This window comes from Choloepus didactylus, chromosome 2, assembly GCF_015220235.1.
Source record: "Choloepus didactylus isolate mChoDid1 chromosome 2, mChoDid1.pri, whole genome shotgun sequence".
Classification (NCBI taxonomy): Eukaryota; Metazoa; Chordata; class Mammalia; order Pilosa; family Megalonychidae; genus Choloepus; species Choloepus didactylus.
This window is the reverse complement of record NC_051308.1, coordinates 144,735,588-144,747,838: the sequence shown is the minus strand read 5'-3', so window position 1 is coordinate 144,747,838 and position 12,251 is coordinate 144,735,588. Positions and strand designations below refer to the sequence as shown.

Sequence of the window (12,251 nt, the reverse complement as noted above, 5' to 3'; positions counted from 1 at the left end):
AACCAAGTTAAAGAGCCTTTAAAGAGCATCCAGTAGAAAGCATGTCTAATTTTTTACACTTTATTTAGTCAGATTTTGCTAGTATATTTTTCCCTAATAGGAATGAAAACTGCATGGATGGACAGAACATGTTGGGATCATTTTTAGAATGAATCAACTGTACTCATGCTAATTTAGAGTCTCAACAGTTAACATGGATTGGAAAAAATAATGCTGTCACAATATAGGAATATTATTACATTCCTGGTGCTCACTCACAAGTCAGTGGTCCTTTAAAAACATTTTTCTGACCTAAAAATAGTTTGATTTTTGCAAGAATTTGACACCAATTCAAACCAGTGCTCCATAAAAACAAGTAATTAGTGAAATCAACCTCATGTTGAATATTTTGACATCACCTCTACCACCCCAAATATCATCATAAGCATTATTGACATGTCTTTATTGAAGTGCTCACTTCAAGAAAGTACAGCACCTTCCTTAAAATCAGAGGCTTTCTCCTTATCCTCTTCATATTCATTTTAGAAAAAATTGAATTTATGTGTAACCAATGTTGAACTGAACACCAGTGGTTTGGTGGAAATGTCTATTTGTTGTCTCAACACTTAGAAAAGCTACTTCCAGGTATGAAGGTTTCTTAGTCAAGAATGTTCAAGTCTGAATTTTGTGACATTTGGAATACAAGGCATTAAGTAGGTCAAATTAGTGACTGAATATCAAGATTCAATTTCTATCTCAAAATGCTAATCAATGACTTTTTCTTAGCCTTTATGTTTTTGATGCAATTTTATTGAGATATAGTCACATTCCATGCAATCATCCAAAATGCACAATTAATTGTTCACAGTATCATCATATAGCTGTGCATTCATCACCACAATCAATTTTTGAACATTTTTATTACTCCAAAAAATAAAAATAAAAAGGAAAGAAAAAAAAAGAACACCCAAAACATCCCATACCCTCCTTTCCCCCTATTATTCATTTATTTTTTTCCTCATTTTTCTATTCATCTCTTCCTACACTGGATAAAGAGAATGTGAACCACAAGGTTTTCACAATCACACGTCACACCATATAAGCTATATAGTTATATGATCAACTTCAAGAATCAAGGACACTGGATTGCAGTTCAACAGTTTCAGGTATTTCCTTCTAACTATTCTAAAACACTGCAGACCAAAAGGGATATCTATATAATGCACAAGAATAACCTCCAGAAGGACCTCTTGACGCCTTTTGAAATCTTTCAGCCACTGAAACTTTATTTTGTTTCATTTCTCTTTCCCTTTTCAGTTCCAAAGGCTTCCTCAATCCTACAATGCCAGGTCCAGGCTTGTCCCCAGGAGTCATGTCCCACACACCCTTGAGAGTCATGTCCCACCTAGGGGGTAAAGCAGCAAGTCTACCTGCCAAGTTGGCTTAGAGATAGAGGCCACATCTGAGCAACAAAAGAGGATCTCTGGGGGTGACTATTAGGTACAATTATAAGTAGGCTTAGCCTCTCCTTTTCAGTAACAGGCTTCATAAAGGCAAGCCCCAAGATCGAGGGCTCGGCTTACTAAACTGGTAGTTCCCAATGCTTGCAGGAATATCAGGAATTCCAGGTGGGAAGGTTTAATACTTCCACATTTTCCCTCAGTCCCTCAAAGGGGCTTTGCAAATACTTTTTATTCTCTGCCCAAGTTACCCTGGGATGTATTGGGGCTTCACATTAACCTGTACAAACCAGTCAGATTTTACCCCCATTCAAGTTTCCATGTAATTATCGTGTTTGAATAAACTGACCATACAAGTTAATTTATACAATGTGATACACAAAATATAGGTTTTCCACCAAATAAACATCTCTTCCTTTGGCCTCACACAGAAATTGAAGTTCTAAAATACAGTCAATATCATCATTTACCCTTTAGTCTGATTTACCTTAGTCCTAACCAAGTCCATTTCATTCATATCTCTGATTGAAGTCTGATCTCTTTTCCAGCTTCTTTAACAGCTGCTCTATGGGGTAATGCTGACATTCATAACTCCCAAACTCTGGTTCTGAGTCTCAGGTGTCACACAGATAGCCGAAGTTCCAGGGACTGAGCAGGTTATGCACAAATAGCTCAGCATCTCAGAATTTAGAAATAGCCATTACAACTCATGAATATATGTGACTGCTGTAAGAGCTTACAATCTAGGAAACTTTACAATAAGCCCTCACCTGATAACCTATACTCTCAGACTCAAGTCTGAGTTTGCACATTATAGTTAGTCCATATTAGTGAGGCATAAAATGTTTGTCTTTCTGTTTCTGGCTTACTTCACTCAACATATTGTCCTCAAGGTCCATTTACCTAGTAGCATACCTCACTAGTTCAGTCCTTCTTGACAACATTCCTTATTCCATGTATGCATACACCACAATTCACCATTCCATTCATCAGTCAGTGTACTCTTAGGTCACCTCCACCCATTGAAAATAGTGAATACTGCCATCATAAACTCCAGTGTGCAAATATCTATTCATGTTCCTGCTCTCAATTCTTCCAAGTATATACCCAATAACAGGGTTGCTAGACCATATGGCAACCTCATGCTTAGCTTCCTATGGAACCACCACACTGCCCTCCAGATGGGCTGCACCATTCTACTTCCCCACCAACAGTGAGTAGGTACATCCCTCCCTCTCTCCACATTTTCTCCAGCACTTGTATTCTTCTGTTTGCTTTTTAAATACAGTTTTATTCACACACCATACAATCCATCTCAAGTAAACAATCAATGATTCTTGGTATAATCACATTGTTATGCATTCACCACAATAATCTATCTGGGGACATTTCCATTTCTTCTGTAGAGACAGAGGAAGGGGGGGGGAATGAAGAATAAAAAAATAAAGATAGAAGAAAAAATAAAAATACAATACAATACAATGAAAAGTTCAGACAAAAACAACACCACCAAGAATCCCATATCAATCCCTTATATCCTCCTCTTATAGACATTTAGTTTTGGTATATTGCCTTTGTTCCAATTAATGGAAGTATATTATAATGTTACTGTTAACTATAGACTCTAGTTTGCGTTGATTGTATGTTTTCTCCCATACCATCCAATTTTTAACATCTTGCAATGTTGCATTAATGTGTTCTCCCTCATGTAAAAACATTCTTATATTTGCACATTTAATTATCATCATTTACCACTCTAAGTTTCACTGTTATACAATCCCAGTCTTTGTCTTCTACCTTTCCTTCTGGTATCATACATGCCCCTAGCCTTCCTCTTTCAGCCATACTTAAGCTAATCTTGTTCTCAACTTTAACTCTGCAAGTTCACTCATTAATGTTAGTCCATATTAATGAGCCCATACAATATTTGTCCATTTGTTTCTAGCTAATTTCACTCAACATAATGTCTGCTGTATACCATTTTGTCTTTTGGATTTTATGCTATCTCTTATTTCATCTTTATTGTTTTTCTCTCTCCTTTTACCCTTACTGATAGTCTTCATTTCTACATTCTTCGCCAAATCTCTCTCTCCTGTTTTTTCCTATATGCCTATAGTGCCCCTTTAGTATTTCCTGTAGAGCATGTCTCTTGTTCACAAACTCTCTCAGTGTCTGTTTGTCTGAGAATATTTTAAACTCTCCCTAATTTTTGAAGGACAGTTTTGCCGGATATAGAATTCTTGGATGGCAGTTTTTCTCTTTCAGTATCTTAAGTATATGATACCACTGCCTTCTCACCTCCATGATTTCTACTGAGAAATCTGCACATGGTCTTATCAAACTGTGATGGATTGCTTTTCTCTTGCTGCATCTTAGTCTTTATGCTTTAACCATAAAAAAGGCTAACACAGTAAATAGGAAAATTTATAGAGAACACACACACAACAATGCATTTATATATACATATTTTTTAGCTGTACTAAAAAGATGAAGAAAGAATAAATGGTAGAAGAAAACATTTTTAAGGAAATCAAAAACCTAAATAAACCTTTAGATAGACATATGGCTACCTCTTCACAATATAACTGACATGTTCAATACATAGAAAGAAGATGTCTTCACATACTTATTAATTTGAAGTAATAAGGTATGAAGTATTGGGATTCCCCTCCCCCTGCCTTATTTAGTTTACCCAAGAGAGTAAAGGAAATTTGAGCTAAGTAGATTAATAATTCATTTCCAACTGCACTGTTAGAAGACTATGAGTAACACTAAGGGGTAAAATTTCAAAGTGGTACACAGGGATTTGGCCACATACTCAAATTGATATTAATGGACATCAAATAGCAAAATCCTGGAACACAATTTTAAAAATTTAACCAGTTACATTTAAAGGGCAACATTATTACATAGGTGTTAAAAAACATCAGCAAATACTCAGTGACATTTGAAGATGTTCAATTAGGTCAAAAAGACATTTTCTATTTCATGTTTTTCTTCCTTTTCTAAAACTTCTCTGGTCTACCTAATGAACATGGAAACCTTTCAAACTAATGAAGGTATCTTTTTCAAAATTAAAAGTAATTATGTTCTTCCAGAAAATGTGATCCAAAAATGAAGAAATGAGTCCTCCTGTTGGTTGGCAATAGTAAATTCAGTTTTTATTTCCATTATAAATTTCATTTGATTGGTTTTCTTTATAATTCAACTGATTTAAAATGAAATAAAGAGGATTGTGGGAAGATGGCAGAGTAGAAAGACCAGAATTCAGCCCTTCCACCAGAACAGGTACTAAACAAGCAGGAACCATCTGAAACAATTACAATGAAGCTCCAGAGGCCACTAGAACACTGAACAGCATCCAGAGAAGAGGAGGAGGAAGAGGCTGGTAAATTACAATAAAGAGCAATAAGTTGTTCTCTCCTACCAGCAGTTACTGGCACCCATCCCCCACTATCATGGGGGTAGCCCCTGACTTGCTCACTGGTGACAGAATGGGACATAAAAATTCTCTTCCACCAGACCAGGGATGGGCACCGCTGATTGCTGCTTACGATTTTTGATTAGGTCCTTCAGTTCACTAGAGGTCTGGCTCAGAGGGAAGTCATTGTTTCAACGCACCTGGGACAAAGGCAGTGGTGGAGGAGACTTAAAGTTCCTGTTTTCTCAGGGCTGCAGGGACAGTTAGTTGAAGGGCCGTGTTTGCTGGGCAGGTCAAGAAAGCTCAGCTTTGGGGTTCCATAGAAGACGCTACTGGTGCCCTTTCTGATCCCCTCCCCAGTGCACTTTGGAGATGGTCTGCATCCCTTTTGTGGGTCCCTGACCCTGTTTTGACTTGGAAAGACTGACTTGGAAAAGTCCTCTCCAGCATGCTCCATCCCTCCCAGAATTTTCCCTCCAGGCAAATACAGCTTGATAACAAAAGGAGTGTAAAAATCTATAGAGATGAACAGTCTGGGGCAAAGACTTGCCTGCTTTAAACACCTGGGATAAGGAAGCCGACTGTCTCCTGGGAAGTTGAGTGGCACTCAAACCCCTGTAAATACAGGAACTCCAAACAAGCAAAAGTTCAGAAGACATGGCCCACAAAAGATGGAGAGGACTCTGCACACTCCATTTACCTTTGGCAGGCCTTCTTGATTGGAGGCAATAGGAGGACCTTAGTAAAGACAAAGAAATTTGAAAAAGAAACCAAACAGAACTACTGGAGATGAAGACCACAATAATTGAAATGAAAAATCCCCAGGAGGTTTTCATCAGAAAATTGGAGATGGCAGAAGAAAGAATCAGCAAACTCTAGGACAAGACAATTGAAATGAGTCAGGCTGAGGAGTAGAGACAAAAAGAATTATAAAAAGCAAAAATGACCTAAGACACATCTGGGACACCATCAAGCCTACAAATATAAACATTATGTGTCCAAGAAGAAGAAGAAAGAGAGAAAGGGGCAGAAGGAGTATTAAAATAAATAATGACAGAGAACTTCCCAAACTTAGCAAACCTCCAAAGAGCCCAGAGAATACCAAACAGGATAAACATGAAGAAAAATACACTTGATCATATTTTTGGTCACACTATTTAATACAAAGGATTTTCTTATCTGTCTTATCAGCTGTTTACAAATTCAAGAAACAGACATCTCAGGGAATAAATCCCAGAGTTAACACTTCAAAATATTAAAATGTACAGTGTGCAACAAAAGAGAACAAGACAAACAAACAAACAAACAAAAACAGGAAATGATGGCCCAGTCAAAGGCACAAGACAAAAATCCAGAAAACACCAATGAAGAAAACCAGAAGGTGGACACACCAAAGACTTTAAAACTTCCCAAACTTAGCAAACCTCCAAAGAGCCCAGAGAATACCAAACAGGATAAACATGAAGAAAAATACACTTCATCATATTTTTGGTCACACTATTTAATACAAAGGACAGGGAGAGGGTTCTGAAAGCTGCAAGAGAAAAACAATATACTATTTATAAGAGAGTCCCAGTTAGAGTGAGTGCTGATTTCTTAACAGAAATAAGAAGGCAGTGGGTTGAAATACTTAAAGTGCTGAAACAAAACAACTACCAACCAAGAATTTTATATTCAGCAAGACTTTCTTTCAAAAAGGAGGGAGAGATTAAGACAATCCCAGATAAACAAAAGCTGAGGGACTTAACCACCACTAGACCTGCCCGACAAGCAATGTGAAAGAGAGTTCGTCAGACTGAAAGGACAGGTTCAAAGTGGTATAAAGATAAAAAGTCCTCCAGTAAGGTAATCATTTGGCTAATAATAGATGCCAGTGTTATTGTATTGTATGTAATTCCACTTCTTACTTCCTACATGTGCTAAAATACAAATACATAAAAAGTAATGGTAAGTCTATGGTTTTGGACGTACAATGTACAAAGATATAAGTGGTAACAAGTACAGAAAAGGGTGGGGGGGAGACAGAGAAACATAGGAATAGTATATCTGTATGCTATTAAAGTCAAGTTGGTATCAAACCAAATATGATTGCTATATTTTTAGGATGCTAAATTTTAATCCTATGGTAACCACAAGGAAAATATATGAAAAATATGTCCAGATAGAAAAGCAAAAGCAGTCAATATGGTAAAACACAAAAAATAAAATATATATATATATATATATATATATATAAAAGTACACAATAATGTAAGAATTGAGGGACAAAAAAGTATATGACTTACAAAGACTAAATAGCAAAATGGCAGAAAAAAGTCTTGCATTATCAATAGTGACTTTAAATGTAAATGGATTACACTCTCTCATCACAAAGAAGACTGGCAGAAAGCATAAAAAAGCATGACCCAACTCTATGCTGTCTGCAAGAGAAACACCTTAAATTCAAAGATACAAGTAGGTTGAAAGTGAAAAGATGGAAAAAATATATAACACGTGTGCCAGTTTGAATGTATTGTGTCCCCCAAACACCATTATCTTTGATGTAGTCTTGTGGGGCGGAGGTTTTGGTGCTGATTAGATTTGCTTGGAATGTGCCCCACCCAGCTGTGAGTGATGACTCTGATGAGATATTCCCATGGAGGCATGGCCCCACCCATTCAGGGTGGGCCTTGATCAGTGGAGCCATATAAATGAGCTGACTCAAAGAGAAGGAACTCAGTGCAGCTGTGAGTGACGTTTTGAAGAGGAGCAAGCTTGCTAGAGAGGAACGTCCTGGGAGAAAGCCATTTTGAAACCAGAACTTTGGAACAGACACCAGCCACGTGCCTTCCCAGCTAACAGGTTTTCCGGACGCCATTGGCCATCCTCCAGTGATGGTACCCGATTACTGATGTGTTACCTTGGACACTTTATGGCCTTAAGACTATAACTGTGTAGCCAAATAAACCCCCATTTTATAAAAGCCAATCCGTCTCTGGTGTTTTGCATTCCAGCAGCATTAGCAAACTAGAATACCATGCAACATTTTGAATGTAATTAATGGCACTGAAATATATATCTGAATGTGGTTAAAAGGGGGAATGTTAGTTTATATTTATAACGGAATAACAATTTTTTAAGAATCCATGGAACTCCTCAACAAACAGTGAAACATAAGTTAAACCATGGTCTATCATTAATAGTACAATTATAAAAGTGTGCTTTCATCAGTTGTAATAAATGTTTCACGCCAATTCAATGTGTTAAAGATGGGGTGGTATATGTGAATCCTGTATTTGATGCACTATTGTTTTGTAAACCCGTGACTTCTCTAATAAAGAAAAAGAATGAAATATAGTCAACCTGTTCTCAGCATTTTATGGGGAATAGGATTTAAAAATGACTTCCATCCATCATAAAAGGTTTTTAGAAGGAAACTGAAGGTATATAAAATGATCTTTATAAATTTTTATGTAGAAATTCTTCTAAGTTTTAAAATGACAGAAATGAAGAAACAGTATGTTCAACATAAAAATAAAATTTTGGTGTATAGAAAATACACGTATCAATGGATGTATACATAGCCATCATATATATCAGGATTGTATATATGCCAAATAAAATGCATAGAAGCTTCCAAAATCACAGTTATTAAGATAAGGAATTTTAAAATTTTGTCATTGCTACAACAATTAATGATTTCAGACAAAATACTGGTAAGGAAGGAGCCAGTTGGAGAGGCTTAAGGAACACTAATGCGTACACCATCTTTAAGGAAACAAGAAGGTTTAAATCAATAAATTGGAATCTTATAAGCTTAAATGGATAATAGCAACATGCAATTTAAATTAAGCCCTCATCCACATGGGATGGTCGGATGGACCTAATGGGAAATTTGGTTACATGAAGCCATTCTGCTTTCAACTGTGTGAAATCCTCCAATGAAAAACAAGCCATTCTGAGTCCAAAAATTCTGAAACAAGCTGTAGGTTCAAGGAAACAAATAAAAAATGAAGTGGGCCTTTGTGTTCCAACACTTCTGCTGAGAATTCTGATTTGTACTCACATGGCCCTGGTGGAAAAGATGGTGGACTGGACTGGACTATAACTTTTGGTCTCTAATTAATCTACGGCATCTATAGAGTCACAACTAAAAATGTGAACCAGTGTCTTGAATTCATAGAACTTCTTTGATAAATTACAATGCACTTTTTGTATAGATTCATGTCCCAGAAAAATTTCTTAACAAGTCACAGCTTTTGAATTAAGTTAATCTGATTTTGATGGACTATTTTTCTTAAAATATTCTCACTTAGATATTACTTTCAGTGCAATTTTAAAAACACTCTGCCATTGGCAAAAGTATTATCACTTAATCAGACTCCTTACTCAGACTTCATTTATTCATCCATCTGTCCATCTACCCATCCAAGAAATACTTATTAAGCACCTATGCCTGTTTTTTTTTTTTTTTTTTGGTAAAGATATCTGTATCTGAATCTGAAAAGCTTATAAGAAGTATCCAAGTTAATCAGATTGTGTCCTAAACATATTGTCACCCAGGATGGATATCCAAACCACCAGTTTTGATTAGTTTAGCATGTTGTTTCAAGGTAAATAATATGAATCCTATTTTTCAGGGTTGTACAGGTGAAATAGATTAGGAAAAATTCACATTGGTTTGAATATCATACATTTGTGAAATAGATTAGGAAAAATTCACATTGGTTTGAATATCATACATTTAATAAATATAATTAATATGAATTCTAGAAAGAAGGCAATATGAAGGTGAACTAGTTACATTAGAAAGTCTCTGGGGCCAGAATGCTTAGGTTTGAATCCTAGTTCCATTGCTTACAAGCTGTGTGACCTTGTGAAAATTTCTTAACCTCTCTGTGCCTCTATTTTATTAACCACAAAATAATGAAAATTATAATAAAAACTTCACAGAGTTGTTAAGATTATCTAATTAATATAAAGAGGTAGCACATAATAAAAACTGTATACATGCTTGTTATGATCTGTACAACTCCCAAGAGCAACAATTTTTTCCAAGGTTACATTTATTTCCTTTAATCTGGCAATCCATTCTATGTTGATGTTATGTGTTTAGTGATGAAAGGAAACATTTTTATTTTATCGGAGACAAAATGTGATACCTATGATGATAGAACTTTATACCCTCTCCTCTGATCCCTTAGGAGAAAGAACTACACATTTCCCCTCCTCTTTCTCCTTTCCTAGCAGCTCTCATTTAGCAGTTTCATAATGTTGCTAAGATTAGTTTAACTGATTCCAAAGGTAAAAATCCCAAAGACAGATCAAAATATAAGAATTTTTTTTTTGAATGTCAAAAGTTCCATACTAAACCAATACAAAGATTTTAATGACAATATTAGAACTTAACTGTATTGGTGAAAACAAGGCAGAGCTCTAAGGATTTAGCATGACTAAATCCTCAAAATGGAAAAGGAGTTTTTAATGGGCAAGATAGTGTGGAACATATGCTAATTTTGGATAACTGGAATTTTGAATAATTGAGTTTAATTCTGTTTGTTTTTTTTCCCTAATCATTTGACTCCTAAGACAGCTACTGTTACACAATTAATTGTTAGAACTAAGTCCACAATAAACTCCCTGGTAATAGCTCTAGCTGGCAATAAAACAGAAAATTGGGTTATAATACTCACTCGTGCTCACTGTGTACACAAAAGGAAAATGTAGTTTTAATTTGCTTTCATTAATTAAAATAAAATGAATTAAGTGGATAACAAATTCATTAGAAATTGAACTTTTACAGTCTGCTAATAGTTTTAACATCATCCACAAGAAAGAAAATATTAGCAAATCAAGAATTCCCAGGATTTAGGATTTGAAAAATTTATGTTTAAACAATATTCATAAATCAAGCCAGAAATTTTTTACTTTACTAAAACAAGTTAAAAATGTTGATGAAGTTAATATACCTAAAAATATGTGAAGCACAGCTATTTAAAAATACATTTTTACACATGGATTAAGGTTCTCTGAGAAAATGAGCATAATTCAATGAGAAACTGAGGTATTCAGAGTGATATGTAGAAATATGAAATCCAAAGGAGAGAAATGAAAAACAATATCAATGTTTTTGTAAGTTTTGTTTTATTGGAAAAGCTGAAAAATTGCTTGTTTTAGGTGAAATTTTCAAGATTTTTTTCGGAGTGCTCATATCACCATAGCTATGGTTCTCTGTGGTTTCATAATACATTCATTAAATATCCAAACACCATGTGCTAGGCGTTTTATTTCTAAACAATATAATTAATAATATTCCCGAGGGAGGGGACCATTTTCCTCCCTGAAAGTGCCAACTGATGATAGTGGAAGGAAAAGGAGTGAGTGCTCCTTCATGGGGTAACTTCCACATACCACACCCTGAAGCTGAGGCTTCATGTTCCTTATGTAATTTAATCCTTACAACTCTGTGAATGTCACCCCTGTTTTGTATATGAAGACAGGGAAGATCGAGCTGAATAAATAACTTGTCTGGTGTCACATAGTTTTAAAGGGATAAAGCTGGGATTAAACATCAAGTCTGTGGACACAAAAGTCCATACATTTTAGTTATTACTGAGAAGTGATGTGCAGGAAGTATGCAGATGGTCATCTTCAAATTGCCTTTGTCTAAGAAAACCAGTATCAGTGTGGCATAATGCTAAGAGGACAGGTTCTAGACTCCAACCAACTAGGTCTATGTCGCAGCTCAGTTATTTCTACAATTGTGACTTGAGCAAGCTCCTTAACATCTGAAAGCCTGCTTCCCTTATCTTTGAAATGGGGACAATAATAACAATACTATCACAGTGACTTGGGGAGTATTGATGATATCATTCATGGAAAGCACTCAGCATGTGCCTGGCCCATACTAAGTCCACAGTATATGTGACACACTACTGTCAAGGCCAGGGGAAAACATATCAAAATAATAAACACTCTGTTATAAACATGTGGTGATAAACATTTAATTCTTAAGGAATGTTAATTAATCTCCTAGATTTCAAATTAGGAGATGCTCTTGTAATTCATATGTCATTTTATTTCTAAAAAATATGAATTTTCGTAGTTTGAGTCCACAAAAGTAAATGTGTATATTGTATGTATAAATTTCATTAGACTTTTAAAGACGATTTGCAATACCAAAATCTATATGCATTTTCACCCAGAAACTCTACTTTTAGTAATCTATTCCTAAAATAGGTACAAACTTGAATGAATAAAGATGTTCCCTGAATTATTGTTTTTTGTAACAAAATGATGAAAACAGCCTAAATGATCATCAGTAGGTAGGATGTTAAATAAATAATAGTTTATCTATGTATGATATACTAGGAAACCTTTAAGACTGATATAGAAGTATCTCTAAGACATAA

The 12,251-nt window shown here is 35.4% G+C and overlaps 1 protein-coding gene across 3 annotated transcripts in view; it reads right to left on the bottom strand.

The window, feature by feature from the left end:
* DPYD (dihydropyrimidine dehydrogenase) overlaps window positions 1-12,251 on the bottom strand; it is a 943,583-nt gene that overhangs the window by 152,235 nt on the left and 779,097 nt on the right. The window lies entirely within an intron of this gene.